Source organism: Biomphalaria glabrata, chromosome 4, assembly GCF_947242115.1.
Source record: "Biomphalaria glabrata chromosome 4, xgBioGlab47.1, whole genome shotgun sequence".
Taxonomy (NCBI): domain Eukaryota; kingdom Metazoa; phylum Mollusca; class Gastropoda; family Planorbidae; genus Biomphalaria; species Biomphalaria glabrata.
In genome coordinates, this window is record NC_074714.1 from 4,532,149 (window position 1) to 4,550,340 (window position 18,192).

Consider the following 18,192-nt stretch of genomic DNA (forward strand, 5'->3'; position numbering starts at 1 on the left):
CACTAAATGCCATTTTAATGTGTGAAAGTAACACCATTACACTGGTATGTATTTCTATTTGTGTGGAAACCCCTAAAAGATTAATTAATCAAGGACTTGATAGTTTGAGCAATAGGCTGAAAGGGTTGCATGTCCAAGATGAAACTTTGTGTATGTAACTTGAATAGTTGGATGATAATTGGACCTAACCAATGACTATTCCAACGGCAACGTACAATCAAGAGAAATTTTTGACGAAATAATACTCCAGTAATTAATCCGCTAACGCATTTTGAGACAGATATTAGACAAGTGACTTAATGACCAAATGCATGACGCGTACGACGTAATCATCTTCTTTTTTGAAGTAACGTCCGTATTATATAAATATAAGATAAGCTAAGAAGATAAGTTTCTGTGCCTAGTCCTCTAGGCCTACTTTAATGTTCTATAAGAAATAAGGCACGACTATGAGCGCAATGTAAGACCACAGAGTTATCTTTTTGTTGGTATGCTCATTTAAATAAGTGAGATGTAGGCAAAAATGTACAATCGGAACCGGAAACAGCATTTTTTATTGATTTTGAGTTTGTCTTTCCACACACATTGTCTTTGTAACCTTGTTTTATGTGACATTATTGCCTTCCTTCTAAATAAAATCAAATCTTTGTGGGAATCTTTGTGGGATTATCATCATTTAAAAACTAGCGACAATTAGATTTCAATATGTGTTTCAAAGAAATCAATGCCTGAAATAAGTGACATAAGTAGAACAATAACAGAATGTAGAGTCGCTGGTTCCAGCTGAAATACCAAATGATTGATCTGTCTATTAAATAAAGCAGCAGCCAGGTCAGGTCTTGTATTTGAAAACTTGGAACTTGCGCTTGCCTAGAAATTATTAGATGTCTAAGTGGCAGTCCGCTACCAGACAAAGGAAACCACTAAACTCGTCCAGAAACCTGACTAAACTATTAAGAGTTACCGCCGCTTACAGACAGACAATCGCATCCCTTAGATATTTTGACTTCTCCCCCTAACGTGTAAAGTGCGCCTAGGCTTTGGCTTCTACTAAGTAGAATGGAGATAAACATCTTGGATTCCAAGCTACCGTACAACACCCGCCTATACAGCTTCAGACCTTTTTTTTTTTTACTCTTGTTTAGTAGACATGCGGTAAGAGTTTTTTCAAAAAAAAAAATGAAATATGGAGATAGATGTGGTGAGAGAAAGAGACTTTCATGGCAAGGGACGGCCGAGATGGGGGCCTAAAGGCGTATGTGTTCGCCCTTCTCTTACAGCGATGTCAAAAGAATATTCTCGGTAACTGTTCTCAGCGACCGTAATCTTAACTCATGACTCCATTAGCTAACAGTAATTAACTTAAAAGCAATATGTGCACGAGGGGGGGAGCACAGAAAGTAGGGCTTGTCATTTGTGTGTGTGTCTGAGTGTGTGTGTGTGTGTCTATGTATGAGTGTGTGTGTGTCTGAGAGTGTGTGTGTGTGTCTAAGTATGAGTGTGTGTAGATCGCAAGAATTGAAACAAAACACAGACCTGGATGATTATAAATTGAGTTCAAAGGAAATATGCTGCAAATACGTAATAGCCAAAGCTCTAGAGCGCTATTAAAACCAAGTTCGAGAACAGGAGCAAACCTAAAACGATCTAAAAAGGAAAACTACTCTAAATGTAACTGAAGTGAAAATAAAATCAATTACCTGCTGTTATGATATACACCATCAAACGGGAATGTACTTCCTGTCAGCTTACAATAAGAAGTTATTTCCGAGACTAGTCCCGCTATGAAAATCATGTTCCTGTTCCTGCTATAGATGTGTATTACTTTGGTCAAAACCACATGGAAAATTTCCTATGCACAAATCCAATATAAGGTTCACTTCAGAAACAATCCAGAAATAGAGCCGCTAAACAAAAGACAGGTTCAAACACTAGAAATTTTTTTTTTTTTTAACCTCCAACTCAAGTCTTGTCTCTCAGTCTGTCCCGTATGTAACGCCAAGCCAGTTCAAGACAAAGATTGTATTCCTTAGAATAGAGACATGTTTCTAGAGATCTGCTTAGAACTGATTATAGAGTTGTCTCTTTGCTCAGATCAATGAAGTACTACCACATACAAGTCTTAATGCTATCCGACAAATAAAATATCGTCACAAGTTACAAAATATAAGAAAAATTAATAAAACTACAGTCCAAAATAGATATATAAATAATAATACTAATTAGTAAATATAATAATGACAAAGAATGACACAATGTCAAGACTAGTAATAACAAGAAGCTCACAGACTCTTAAGTTAGTGTTAACACCACCACCAACCAAACCATATATTGATATAGGTCAACAATACATGTTGCGTCTGTTATTATTGTATAAACTATTTGTACATCAACTAGATGGAATTAAAAGACTCAATGCTTTCAAAAAAAAAAAAAAAATAATAATGAGTTTAGTTCATTGTTATCTAACCTTCTTTCAATTTCATCAAGTCCTAGGTCTATCTTCGGATGCCAAAACCAATGAATTCTAAGCGAAAAACTAATTGAGTTAAAATTTGATTTCCATTCTAATTAGAAATGATTAAACTTTGTTCTGATTAACCAAGGACTACATTATTTTAATTTTAATACAATTCTAGTTCAAACTATTTCACAAGCTAAGACCAATTCCAATGAAGAGACAACAAAGCGCTAATGTTTTCAGATGGTCCAGAAGATTAAATCTCCAGTCGAATGTATTAAAGAAACTTGTTAGGCATTGTAGTGATTGAGGAGCAAGCTTTTGACACCAAGACGGAATTCAATTTAAATGTTTTGATATTTCCCCATCTCAATCGCCACAATCATACAACATTAATGTCTCGTAAGTACAACTACATCTCAGTTCTATCCGATACATTGCATGAACCCAAAATTCATTTCATGATTGGCCAATGTGAAGACATCACTACAACATGGTGTTTTATTCACTTAATTTGAACCTATTTCTACATCTACTTCTATTCACATCCAAAAAAAAAATGTTTCAACATATTTGTTGTTATTTTGTTGAGTTTTCTAAGACAACTGAATTCAATTTGACATTTCTCGCTGTTCATTTTCTCCGCCATTCTCTAGCAAGGTAATCCCCAGCCTGTCGGCACCAAACAGATAGAAACAGCTGCTCCTTGGGGCAGACTCCAAATTTGAACTGAAAACTTGGCCCGTCCTTCAGACTCAGTCATTCAATTCTGTACAGATAGAAACATTGCGGTGTTGAAAAAGTATGCGCCCCCCCTCCCCCTCTTTCTATAACCTAACCCTTTTTTTTTTTAATGCAAGCTCAAGTTGAAGAAAAAAGAAAGAAAGTGTTTTCAATTGACTAGATCAAATTCTAATTACTTCCATTGGAAATAGTGTAAATCAATACCTGGCCGGGTGGATAGAGGAGTCCTAGAGTAAAGAAAGAAGTGGATCAAGAGAGTTCATCTTTGTCACGAGTTGACATTATGGTCTCAAAGTTACCCCTAACCAAAGGAGGCGCAATGAATCGAGCACAAAATGAGAGGGGAAAAGGGAAAACGCTGGAGGGGGGGGGGAGGGAAGAAATTAAAAAAAAAAAAAAGAGGGGGAGGGGGAAGTGAAAAAGTCAAGTAAAGAATGAACTATGGACAGAACGGAGACGCGCCGTGACACCCTGAAAAGCCTTTGTTGTTCACACCCAGTGACCTGACCGCTATAGTTTGAAGGACACTACGGTAGACTAGCATGTGAACTAGCGCTATTGACAAGATGGACGGAGTCAAGAGAGTTACCTTTATTAAAGCCAGTCTCGAATTTTGAACGGCACACAAAAATGACAGTTTGTCTTTAGACTTCTACTCTATCAGATGGAGGAGAATAAACACTTTCCAGTCTAAAAATGAATTTTTAAATTACATTTTTTAAAGCTTTTATTTTTTTTTGAAAAGCATTATTTGACTATGAACAACGAAAAAAACAACAACACAACACTATTCATTATTCAGAGACATGCAAAACATCGTTGGACTCAATTCATGTCACCACCAAAACACCTCTAAACCTTCCTACCATACGCTTCAGTCTAGATTGGACCGTGACAAGATAATCCTAGGAGAATACAGAAACACAGGACAAGTCCCTGAACTAAACCTTCTCAATGTTTTCTTGTTACATTTTCTGCTTTGCTTTTCAAAAAGGAAAAAAAACAACAACAACAACACAACTACGTACTCATTTGAATCCGAATAATGAATGTACGAGTTCAGCTTACATGTAATAGACTAAGTTTCTATTGAAATCAAATGTAAATTATACAATAACAAACATAGTTATATCACCAGACGGCAGACGTAGAGAGATGAATGAAGTCAACAGAAAACTACCTGAATGAAATGGCGCAAACAATAACCGTTAGAATGGTCAACAAGTGTCGAGAAAAGTAATGAGTAAATTGTTCGTTAATTTTCTCAACGGAACGGAAATAAATTTTGATCCAAGTTTGAAACTTGTAAGAAATCCAGTGTCTACTGAATGTAGATCTAGCCCCGCACTCTGCCCTACACCAATACACGAGAAGGAAGAAACTGCAAACAGGTTGCAAAAGCGCGTTGGTCCATTGCCCCCCTTTTTAGCGGAACGTGGGCCGCTGTCTGTGCTTTTACTTAGCGCTCCGCGCGTGGCGACAAACTTTATGATCGATGCCTTGTATACAAGGGGGCGGGAATGGTCTGAGAGGGGGTGGGGCATGCATACAACTGGAATGGTGTGAACGCAATAAAACAAAAAATGTCCATATAACAAACGTCGCGACATCTATAAAACACAAATGACTTGGGGAAGTGGAGAGAGAAAAAAAACAAAACAAGGTATTTCTCTTGTTGTATACAGTCCTAACCTAATGAAAAGTGTTGTTAATAAACCAATGCCTTGTACTTGCCTTAATAACCGTGCCGGATTTTAGTAAGTGGAAGCCCTGGACAGGATTTTTTTACCTAGCTCCCCCTCCCCCCCCCCTTTACTCTAACTCATGAATCTAAGAGAATATCAAATTGTGATGAACTTTGACATTTCATCTCATAGGCCTCATTTATAAATAGGCAGAATTTGTTTTAAAGTTGATATTTTGAAATGTGGAAGCTCATGTTGAGGATGAAGGCCTTGGCAGAAACATAATCTTTCACTGTCCCGCTCTGCTAACAAGAATATTTTAATTATAAGCCCTGACGTAGTTAATTATTATGGCCCTTTTTGTAGTAGATTCGTATCACTTCCCAAGTCTACCAAAAGCTAATTGTCTGCCGTCAGATCCAATTGCCTGTTCAGATAAACTGTCTTATGTATTTAACAACTAACATCCTTCAAATAATGTATGTAAGGAACAAAAAAAAAAGCGGCGAATTTAGCGAAGAAAAAGCGTTTTCAGAAAAAAAAAAAAGTTACTACTCAAATTTGCCTTTTTCCCCCTCGCAAAACACATAGCAATACAGACATGAAGATAGATAAAGGCTACATACACCATAGTGTGCAGTCCCTGTGTAGGACTGCAGTTTTTTGATTGATGTCATTTTAAACTTATTACGCCGAATCTGAGACTATTTCATGGGGTGGAGGGGTGAGACGGTTGCTTCACTACAGAACAGGAAGACGCAGTGCAAGTGTGTACAGATATATATGTCAGTGACTCTGACTTCTGCAAGACGTTTTCTATCACGGACATCATAAATTTCAGTTTTCTGTTCGTTCCTAGGCCGCCGCTGGGTGCAAGCAAAGTATTATTTGCGAGGTCTACAACTAGGCCTGCCAAGAGAAGAGTAGAAACAAAAAGAAAAAAAGGTTTCTGATGTTGAGAAGCGAGACCTTATCTATACAGTAAAAGGAAAAAAAAAACATCTCGAGTTTCTTTATGAAGATCTCTGACACAATGACAACAGAAAAACAAACATTAGCATTGCTATAAAGGTTGATAAGTATGACGTGAACAGAACTTACAGAAACCGAGAGTTTCTAAGTATCCCATGGAACATTCTTAGATTCTTCTTTAAATTACTTTCCTAGATTATTGTTATTGTTTCTATTTTGTTTTTTTAAAACTATACTCCGAGAGACTGAAGTGATTCTCTGATTGTACATTTGTACTGCTAGACTTGGTTTTATCATTACGAAAAATATTTCTAAATTGTACTGCCACCCATCTAACGTTAGTAACTCCTTCGTCGTGACACTTCGCCCATTTACTCCACCAGAAATTAAAGTAGCTTGTGTAAGCAGCTGAATTCTGATGTGTCCATAAATAATTCGAACAATATTGTATAAACACGTACAAAACACTGTCTGTTTATGTTTAAACAATGCTTTGAAGCGCGTTGACGATTGTATATCAAAAATGCACGAATAAACTAAGATGTTCCTGTTCCTTCTATAGATGTGTATTAATTTGGTCAAAACCACAAGAAAAATTTCCAAATCCAATATAAGGATCACTTAAGAAACAATCCAGAAATATAACCTCTAAACAATTCAGGGATCTAGATATTAGAAATATTATATCTCCAACTTAAGTCTGTCTTATGTGTAACGTCAAGCCAGTTCAAGTCAAAGATTTTATTCCGTAGAATAGATAAACTTTTCTAGAAAGATAGCTTAGATCTGATTCTCTAAGTCCGTTTTAGACCAACATTAAAATTACACATACAATTTTTAATAAACTACTCAAATGTAACATAAAAATAAACATTCCATAGACCGAAGTATTTGAACATTTCCACAAAGCAGATGACTTTTCTTTTGTCTTCTATTCAGGACTACACACTATGCAAGACTTCAGAACATTTACCAGTACATGAGAGATGAAGGTACCGATAAACTGTCGAGAATTCATGTTGTCTATCCACATCCCCACATTGATGAATAGCCAGCCCCTTACCAGTATTGTTGAACAACTGCCCCAGGCGCAAATTAAAAATGGGTGCACAAATCCAGTTGGTTGAATTAAAGATGATGAGCTGTAGTATGTTGATTATATATCTCTTTTCACTTGGCAAGTAAACCGAAATAAAAAAGTGTTTTTACATTGAACTAGGATTACCTTTGGTAGAATAAATCTTCTTGAAACTAGACACTCCACAGCTAAGAGGTGTCATCTAAACAAAGATTGAGAACAAGTCAACAAAAAACACAAGTCAAAGGATCATCTATTTCTCAAAACAAATGGATCATTAGAATAGTCCAAGGATTTCAATTTTCATGACATTCGTCCTACATCTGGATAATTAAGTTTCATTCTTCGTGACATTCGTCCTACATCTGGAGAATTAAGTTTCATTCTTCATGACATTTGTCCTACATCTGAAGATTTAAGTTTCAATCTTCATGACATTTGTCCTACATCTTGAGAATTAAGTTTCATTCGCCATGACATTTGTCCTACATCTGAAGATTTAAGTTTCATTCTTCATGACATTTGTCCTACATCTGGAGAATTAAGTTTCATTCGCCATGACATTTGTCCTACATCTGAAGATTTAAGTTTCAATCTTCATGACATTTGTCCTACATCTGAAGATTTAAGTTTCAATCTTCATGACATTTGTCCTACATCTGAAGATTTAAGTTTCATTCTTCATGACATTTGTCCTACATCTGAAGATTTAAGTTTCAATTTTCATGACATTTGTCCTACATCTGGAGATTTAGGTTTCATTCTTCATGACATTTGTCCTACATCTGAAGATTTAAGTTTCATTCTTCATGACATTTGTCCTACATCTGGAGATTTAGGTTTCATTCTTCATGACCTTTTTTCTTCATCTGAAGATTTAAGTTTCAATCTTCATGACATTTGTCCTACATCTGAAGATTTAAGTTTCAATCTTCATGACATTTGTCCTACATCTGAAGATTTAAGTTTCATTCTTCATGACATTTGTCCTACATCTGGAGATTTAGGTTTCATTCTTCATGACATTTGTCCTACATCTGGAGAATTAAGTTTCATTCTTCATGACATTTGTCCTACATCTGAAGATTTAAGTTTCATTCTTCATGACATTTGTCCTACATCTGGAGATTTAGGTTTCATTCTTCATGACATATGTCCTACATCTGGAGATTTAAGTTTCAATCTTCATGACATTTGTCCTACATCTGAAGATTTAAGTTTCAATCTTCATGACATTTGTCCTACATCTGGAGATTTAAGTTTCATTCTTCATGACATTTGTCCTACATCTGAAGATTTAAGTTTCAATCTTCATGACATTTGTCCTACATCTTGAGAATTAAGTTTCATTCGCCATGACATTTGTCCTACATCTGAAGATTTAAGTTTCATTCTTCATGACATTTGTCCTACATCTGGAGAATTAAGTTTCATTCGCCATGACATTTGTCCTACATCTGAAGATTTAAGTTTCAATCTTCATGACATTTGTCCTACATCTGAAGATTTAAGTTTCAATCTTCATGACATTTGTCCTACATCTGAAGATTTAAGTTTCATTCTTCATGACATTTGTCCTACATCTGGAGATTTAGGTTTCATTCTTCATGACATTTGTCCTACATCTGGAGAATTAAGTTTCATTCTTCATGACATTTGTCCTACATCTGAAGATTTAAGTTTCATTCTTCATGACATTTGTCCTACATCTGGAGATTTAGGTTTCATTCTTCATGACATATGTCCTACATCTGGAGATTTAAGTTTCAATCTTCATGACATTTGTCCTACATCTGAAGATTTAAGTTTCAATCTTCATGACATTTGTCCTACATCTGGAGATTTAAGTTTCATTCTTTATGACATTTGTCCTACATCTGAAGATTTAAGTTTCAATCTTCATGACATTTGTCCTACATCTTGAGAATTAAGTTTCATTCGCCATGACATTTGTCCTACATCTGAAGATTTAAGTTTCATTCTTCATGACATTTGTCCTACATCTGGAGAATTAAGTTTCATTCGCCATGACATTTGTCCTACATCTGAAGATTTAAGTTTCATTCTTCATGACATTTGTCCTACATCTAGAGAATTACCTTTCATTCTTCATGACATTCGACCTACATCTGGAGAATTACGTTTCATTCTTCATGACATTCGACCTACATCTAGAGATTTAAGTTTTAATCTTCAATATTTCGCAATTTGTTTTAATTATTTTTTATGCCGAAAAGAAGAAATATAATATTATGTTTTCTAAAAAAGGCATATAGTTTATCTTTTTCTAATATTAATTTAAAAATGTAAATCTCCTAATTTTTTCAGCGAACCTGTCGCATGCAGATCTCAAAAACTAAAAGCGCTATTAAAAGATGGTACTGCTACTTTTCGATTTCTGAAAGCGAATATTTTGGTTTTGAAATTAAACACACATTTTAATATATATATATACTAGACATATGTTACCCGCGACCCGCGGGTCTTTATTTGCGCATTACTTTCGATATATTTACTGAGAGTGTTTTGTAAGCAATTAAACGAAATAATAATGTAATAAGTAAAGCGAATGTGTCAATGTAAAAATAGTGTGAATAATGCTATCAAATCAAAATAGCGAATGTGTCAATGTAAAAATAGCTAATAGGCTTAAATCCAATTTTTTTTTAAATTAAAACATTTGCTTTTGAATAATCTAGTGGATTGGATTTAGATGTATGTTAAACGTAGCTAATGATCCTTTCACGTTATTTCTCTTTCGCTACGAAAATAAAATTAGTTTTGCGAAAATGGTTTACCCGAAGTCGATACATTCTTATCTATTAAAAACGAAAAGAGCGATAGCTTTGTTAAATAAATGGGATTATAAAGTGAACAATTAAACGAAATAATTTTTAGTACGCGATTCATGAATGAATATAGATCTAGGCCTATCTCAACTCGGCTTCGCAGCTTTCGTAAATGAATGTAGCTTTAGAAAACCAAATTTGAATGTTTATTTGATCAAAATATGAAATGAATGGACTTTAATTAATATGTTTATGTGTTAAAGTATAAAACTATCTGTTCGAAGAGAAGTTTTATCATCTTAGAGTTGAATTAGAGTTTTAGATCTAGGGATGGGATTATAAAGTAAACCATTAAACGAATTAATATTTAGTACGCGATTCATTACGGAATTGTCTAATGAAAGAATGTTCGTCAGGAAATCTGTAATCACAGATATAAGGAACTAATTAATGTAAAAAATGCTTTTGAAACACAAAATTGAAGGTTAATTTTATTATATAATGAAATCAATGGATCTTCTTTTGTATTTTCATGTGTCAAAGTAAAAAACTATCTGCGCAAAGTGTATTTCTTAAAATTAGATCTAGGTCTAAATCCTTTCTATCTTTTCTCATGTCAACATTGTAGACATGGCCTAGATCCATAAAATACTATAGCTGTAATAGAGTCGGACAACTTTATTTTTTTTGAGGGTCTTACATTTGTTTTAGGGCTACAATACATTCACTAAGGTCTAAGTTGGTACCCAAGGAACATTCCTGCCTAGTTTTATCAAGATTGGTCAAGCGGTTTTGATGTCTATAAGTAACATACATACATACATACATACATACATACATACATACATACCCCTCACATTCTACTTTATAATATAGATATATTTCCTACATTTAAAACTTTTTAAAACAATTATTAACGACTTTTTATAGTATGTAATTATTGATATAAACATCACACACACAATTCAAAATAAAATGTGTCTACATTTTATTTTTTTTTGAAAATAATGTTATAAAATACTTTTAATCTATTTGTTTTCTGTGGTACAAGCTTCTAATGGTTCACAACTGTCGAATACAGATATAAAAAAATTACCAAACAATAATTATTAGGCATTAGTTCGTGTAATAAGAAGGTTACAAAGACAGTTTGTGTAGAAACACAAACTCAAAATCGTCCCCCGAAGTGGTCCACCCATGCAGGTAAAAAGGCAGGTATCAATATTTTCAGAAAGAACATCAGAATTAAATTATATCAAAGACAAATGACAGAGAAGAATGGAGAAAGAAGGTTGACAGATCTTGTGTGGTGCCCCAGCGGTCCAGCAGACCAAAGTATAGGTGCAAGTGAATGTGAAGTTAAATGCAAACCTGGCCTAATTGATGTCTTATAATGAATATCTAATTGATCTAATTGTTTTGTAAAGGGTCAATCTCTTAATCAAATGCTAAAAAAATAAGGAAAAAATATTTCCGAAAAAAACAAAATCCTTTAGTCAGGTGTTGTGGGGTTGTGTAGTTATGCTGCCGTTCACGCGATAATATGCAAACCTACTTATTAATTGTTGTTATTAATTATATCCAACTTATATGCATACTAAATTGATTTTTTCTCTTTAAAAAAAGTAAACATTATTTTTGGGTAAATGAAGCAGGTAATAAGCCAGAACTTACATAACGTAGCAATACAAATGTAAAAAAAAAAATAAACAGAAAATCTTAAACCATTTGCATAAATGTGTTAAAAGTATGATGAGATCCTACCTCCCCTACTAAAGAGCCTCCAGTGTTTGTTACTATTAATAGTGAATAGTTGTACAAGTGGTGAATTTTAATGAAAAAACTGCTTGCATAAGTGATTTTAAAAATTACATTTTTCACTTTTAGAAAAGAAAAAAGTAGCCTTTGCATCAGAACTTAGAATGGACTAAAATATTATGTTGTCGGATTTTCACTATCTTTTCTAGTTTACGAGATCTAAACGGGACGGACGGACGGACAGACATTTCACACAAAACTAATAGCGTCTTTTCCCCTTTCGGGGGGCCGCTAAAAAAGCTTACAGTAACTCCCTTTGTCTCTCTGTGTGCGTCAATTTTTGTACACTCTATTTCTCCCACACCCTTTCTCGAATCAAGCTGAAACTGTGCACAATTATTTATTGTACCTATACAAACATGAATCAATAAAAAGTAAATTAGCCAATAAATAACAGGTAATTAATATTTTTTTATACCAACTAGGGAAATTAATCCTTCAGTATTAACAGATATGGCTAAATATGTGGGGATTTAGTCTCTTAAGATAATTGTACATAATGTTTCTCCCACACCCATTCTCAAATCTAGTTAAAACGTTACACAATTATTTATTGTACCTAAAGAATATGAACTAGTCAATTAATTATTGATAAATAATTAATTTTGTTTGATATTGATTAAGGGAAATAAATCTTATTGTATAGTCGATGTGACTATAAATGTGCAGTTGTTTCCTTTTTAAAAGTATTTCAAAAATATTCTGCTTGTTTTTATAGCTGCATCTGCAACATGTCCACAGTATCGCCATACGTTTGTCCGTTTCATTATTTGCAATGTATGTAGGAGATCCTACACTGTTCACACTTGTCGTATTCAGACAAGACATGGATGTGATTGATTGCAGGCAATCTTACATACAATAAACATATGGAATTTAGGAAGATACGACTGTGTTTGCTGAGGACGTACCGTAGTTCAGAGTTTCTAATAGACACACGGGAAATTTTCCTATTTTGTTTTTAAAAACTCAAAAGTTAACCATCACAACTAAAATAGTCAAATTTGATCATCTGTCAAAAAATATCCAACAAGTAGAATACTATCTTGAGTTAGAAATATTTCATTGAAATGAAACCTAGTCATGAACACAAAACAACGTGTACGAACCTCGACCCTATGCTCACATTTTGTTTGAACGCTCCTATAGTTATTATTTGTGAGTTTCATGGTGTTCCGTTTCTTCTTGACACGCTGTGTGACGTCACATACTTTTCTCATTTTAGCCATGCTCTGTAATACCAGAAAATACACAATTGAAAGACGTCATTCTTATCAAATTCTTTATTGTTAACAATGTCCAAGAATAAGCTAAACCTCTTGCCTAATTGGCTAGTGACTAACTATAAAAAATTAAAATGTCAACAACAAAAATTTTTTTTTGAGAAGTTTTGGACTTGATGCTTTGTTTGATGATATTAACGTTTGAAATGTGAAAATAGTCCCAAGTTTCCAGATTCAGTTCAATTTGATCTTGCTACTAAGGAGCAGGCCAAGTCTGCTTTTTTTTCATTTATCTCTGCCAAGACAGTGTAATCACTGACTAATCACTGACTTCTCATTGATGCCTCAATCTATATCACGGCCCGAACAGTTCTGTTGTAATTTGTAGGTACCGTATGGTAGACTGGTAACTGTCATTTGTCTGACTTCTATCAAGAGTCTCCTGACCATCCACAAATCTCACTAGCTGCCTAACGTCAACAATCAAGAATGGGAGGGATTCGACAAGCTTTACAGAAGACAAAAAAATGTAGAAGGAAAAAAAAAACACAACACAAAGGAACAGTGGGAGGCGAGGTGAGCCAGAGTCTTCGTAAGTACGTCGAATGTTTGTAAGGAGGTGAACACCAGCGTCCTCCCCTCTCCTCCTGCTGCCAACATAACACGTAAAACATGGCGTGGAAAAGAAACGAAAGTTAAGGCTGTAAGCATTATGAAATAAATATTATTGCCCAACGCTATCAATAGCCAGACCAAATCAGAGCAGGCTTGCGCGCAGACAAAGACACGATGTTGACTTCAAGAACACTTCAAAATAAACACAAGGGGGGAAAATGTTTAAAAATAGATGTAGCTAGGTCAGTAGTCCCAAATTTGAAATGTATATTTATTGTAAAGTGAATAATTAATTTGAATCTACTATTTAATATATAATATCTTGACAATGTTCTTCAATGATTAAATCAAACAAAGTAAATACTGTGAAATGTCTTTAACCAAGTGATCTTAATTTTGAATCTCATTAAGCGCGAAATATGATTTAGTATTTGAATAAACACTTATAGTCACAGACTGATCAATAAATGATTAGATCTTGATTTTTTAAAATGGCACTCGGAGGGAAAAACTGTAATTGTTTTTTTTTTTTTTGTTGTTTGTTTTTTTGCTATCTACCTGTCAGTCTTGCTTTAATATCAAGGCTACATACAATTGTCAAAATACATTTTTGTCTTCTGAAATATATATCTATTATATACTTACAAGAACCGTGTGCCGAGGACAACTAATCACCTTTCACGATCAAGACCGCAGGTGTTTAATTTATCCAAAACGATTCTTTATTCGACCCAATGTTTTTGAAAGACGACTTAATACAAAATAAGCCTACTCTCTAGCCAAATGAAATTATTTTTCTTTGAAAAAAAACAACAAAAAAAACTAGACATCTCCCAGAGCGGCAAATGAATTAGTAATTCTTTTCCCAACGCTATACATCAAATGTAAAATTTCTAGGAAAATTATTTGAGCCGTTTTTGAGTACAGTGTCCACGCACGAGGTTCCAGGTTTTGACGATGAATGTGTGACCTGAATATATGAATTGTAAAAAAAGGAATGTATTTCTAGGTGTACATTCTTTAAATCTTGCGAAACCAATCATTCTATCTTTTTTTTTTAGATAAGTATACATAATAAGCCTACTTGTATACGTTCTATAAGCATAAAAAAAATTTATAAAGGTGATTGCTTTTAATTCATAATATTTGGGCATGAATTTTGTTGCAACGTAAAACGTGATTTTAAAAGACTCAAAGGGGCCGCCTAAGAGTTTCTGTAACCAACTTCAATAATCTTATTTCTTTATGGGTATAGACGATTATGTCAGAAATACGAAATAGACACGTCATTATAAAGACATGCAGCGATACGTATGAGCAGCCATAGATACAAGACTCGTACAAATATAAATGCACAAACAATGAGACTAGAAAAAAAAAACTGCATGGACACGAGTATTTCCCCCCCCCCCTTTTCCCCACCAAGATGTCTACTACACGATAAAAGAGATAATTGCGGCCAGTTAACGTGTTGTTCCTACTCCAGTTGAAACAAACCATTCACCGCGAGCTGACGAGACAGAATGTCAGAAATAAGTGTTGGCATTTCCGGAACAACAAAGGTTTGGAGCCTCAGGCATTATACAATGGGGATTCAAACAGCATTTGAGACTCCCGATAAATGTGCCGTCTTCTTGTAAAAAATAAAGAATGAGTGAAAGAAAAGAGCAAATGGACAGGGTATGTTAGTGATGAAATCCTGGGGCAGCCAATGGACATGGTATGTTAGTGATGAAATCCTGGGGCAGCCAATGGACAAGGTATGTTAGTGATGAAATCCTGGGGCAGCCAATGGATAAGGTATGTTAGTGATTAAATCCTGGGGCGGCCAATGGACAAGGTATGTTAGTGATGAAATCCTGGGCAGCCAATAAACAAGGTATGTTAGTGATGAAATCCTGGGGCGGCCAATGGACAAGGTATGTAAGGGATGAAATCCTGGGCAGCCAATGGACAAGGTATGTTAGTGATGAAATCCTGGGGCGGCCAATGGACAAGGTATGTTAGTGATGAAATCCTGGGGCGGCCAATGGACAAGGTATGTTGGTGATGAAATCCTGGGCAGCCAATGGACAAGGTATGTTAATGATGAAATCGTGTATAGAAAATGGACAAGGTATGTTAGTGATGAAAACGTGTATAGAAAATGGACAAGGTATGTCAGTGATGAAATTGTGTATAGAAAATGGACAAGGTATGTTAGTGATGAAAACGTGTATAGAAAATGGACAAGGTATGTTAGTGATGAAATCGTGTATAGAAAATGGACAAGGTATGTTAGTGATGAAAACGTGTATAGAAAATGGACAAGGTATGTTAGTGATGAAAACGTGTATAGAAAATGGACAAGGTATGTTAGTGATAAAATCATGGGCAGTCAATGAAAAACGTATGTTAGTGATGAAATCGTGTATAGAAAATGGACAAGGTATGTTAGTGATGAAATCATGGGCAGTCAATGAAAAACGTATGTTAGTGATGAAATCGTGTCTAGAAAATGGACAAGGTATGTTAGTGATGAAGTCCTGGGCAGCCAATGGACAAGGTATGTTAATGATGAAATCGTGTATAGAAAATGGACAAGGTATGTTAGTGATGAAAACGTGTATAGAAAATGGACAAGGTATGTCAGTGATGAAATTGTGTATAGAAAATGGACAAGGTATGTTAGTGATGAAAACGTGTATAGAAAATGGACAAGGTATGTTAGTGATGAAATCGTGTATAGAAAATGGACAAGGTATGTTAGTGATGAAAACGTGTATAGAAAATGGACAAGGTATGTTAGTGATGAAAACGTGTATAGAAAATGGACAAGGTATGTTAGTGATAAAATCATGGGCAGTCAATGAAAAACGTATGTTAGTGATGAAATCGTGTATAGAAAATGGACAAGGTATGTTAGTGATGAAATCATGGGCAGTCAATGAAAAACGTATGTTAGTGATGAAATCGTGTCTAGAAAATGGACAAGGTATGTTAGTGATGAAGTCCTGGGCAGCCAATGGACAAGGTATGTTAATGATGAAATCGTGTATAGAAAATGGACAAGGTATGTTAGTGATGAAAACGTGTATAGAAAATGGACAAGGTATGTCAGTGATGAAATTGTGTATAGAAAATGGACAAGGTATGTTAGTGATGAAAACGTGTATAGAAAATGGACAAGGTATGTTAGTGATGAAATCGTGTATAGAAAATGGACAAGGTATGTTAGTGATGAAAACGTGTATAGAAAATGGACAAGGTATGTTAGTGATGAAAACGTGTATAGAAAATGGACAAGGTATGTTAGTGATAAAATCATGGGCAGTCAATGAAAAACGTATGTTAGTGATGAAATCGTGTATAGAAAATGGACAAGGTATGTTAGTGATGAAATCATGGGCAGTCAATGAAAAACGTATGTTAGTGATGAAATCGTGTCTAGAAAATGGACAAGGTATGTTAGTGATGAAGTCCTGGGCAGCCAATGGACAAGGTATGTTAATGATGAAATCGTGTATAGAAAATGGACAAGGTATGTTAGTGATAAAATCATGGGCAGTCAATGAAAAAAGTATGTTAGTGATGAAATCGTGTATAGAAAATGGACAAGGTATGTTAGTGATGAAATCATGGGCAGTCAATGAAAAAAAGTATGTTAGTGATGAAATCGTGTATAGAAAATGGACAAGGTATGTTAGTGATGAAATCATGGGCAGTCAATGAAAAAAGTATGTTAGTGATGAAATCGTGTATAGAAAATTGACAAGGTATGTTAGTGATGAAATCATGGGCAGTCAATGAAAAAAGTATGTTAGTGATGAAATCGTGTATAGAAAATGGACAAGGTATGTTAGTGATAAAATCATGGGCAGTCAATGAAAAACGTATGTTAGTGATGAAATCGTGTATAGAAAATGGACAAGGTATGTTAGTGATGAAATCATGGGCAGTCAATGAAAAAAGTATGTTAGTGATGAAATCGTGTATAGAAAATGGACAAGGTATGTTAGTGATGAAATCATGGGCAGTCAATGAAAAACGTATGTTAGTGATGAAATCGTGTATAGAAAATGGACAAGGTATGTTAGTGATGAAATCATGGGCAGTCAATGAAAAACGTATGTTAGTGATGAAATCGTGTATAGAAAATGGACAAGGTATGTTAGTGATAAAATCATGGGCAGTCAATGAAAAAAGTATGTTAGTGATGAAATCGTGTATAGAAAATGGACAAGGTATGTTAGTGATGAAATCATGGGCAGTCAATGAAAAAAGTATGTTAGTGATGAAATCGTGTATAGAAAATGGACAAGGTATGTTAGTGATGAAATCATGGGCAGTCAATGAAAAAAGTATGTTAGTGATGAAATCGTGTATAGAAAATGGACAAGGTATGTTAGTGATGAAATCATGGGCAGTCAATGAAAAAAGTATGTTAGTGATGAAATCGTGTATAGAAAATTGACAAGGTATGTTAGTGATGAAATCATGGGCAGTCAATGAAAAACGTATGTTAGTGATGAAATCGTGTATAGAAAATGGACAAGGTATGTTAGTGATAAAATCATGGGCAGTCAATGAAAAAAGTATGTTAGTGATGAAATCGTGTATAGAAAATGGACAAGGTATGTTAGTGATGAAATCATGGGCAGTCAATGAAAAAAGTATGTTAGTGATGAAATCGTGTCTAGAAAATGGACAAGGTATGTTAGTGATGAAATCATGGGCAGTCAATGAAAAATGTATGTTAGTGATGAAATCGTGTATAGAAAATGGACAAGGTATGTTAGTGATGAAATCATGGGCAGTCAATGAAAAA

General features: G+C 34.6%; 2 protein-coding genes across 8 annotated transcripts in view; both read right to left on the reverse strand.

Moving 5' to 3' along the window:
* Nucleotides 1-18,192, reverse strand: part of LOC106066212 (polynucleotide 5'-hydroxyl-kinase NOL9-like) — a 329,067-nt gene that overhangs the window by 145,016 nt on the left and 165,859 nt on the right. The gene's annotated exons all lie outside the window — the stretch shown is intronic.
* Nucleotides 1-18,192, reverse strand: part of LOC106061915 (protein Wnt-5b-like) — a 221,903-nt gene that overhangs the window by 97,643 nt on the left and 106,068 nt on the right. For 2 of the 7 annotated variants that reach the window (XR_008777586.1, XM_056027014.1), the window contains exons 1-2: nucleotides 4,386-4,625; nucleotides 1,701-1,907 (exon numbers count right to left, since the gene is read on the reverse strand). The gene's annotated coding sequence lies outside the window, so the exon portion shown is untranslated. Of the gene's footprint in view, nucleotides 1-1,700; nucleotides 2,029-4,233; nucleotides 4,362-4,385; nucleotides 4,626-12,656; nucleotides 12,780-18,192 lie in introns of those variants that run through there. The other 5 variants (XM_056027018.1, XM_056027019.1, XM_056027015.1 and 2 more) reach the window with 4 other exon arrangements.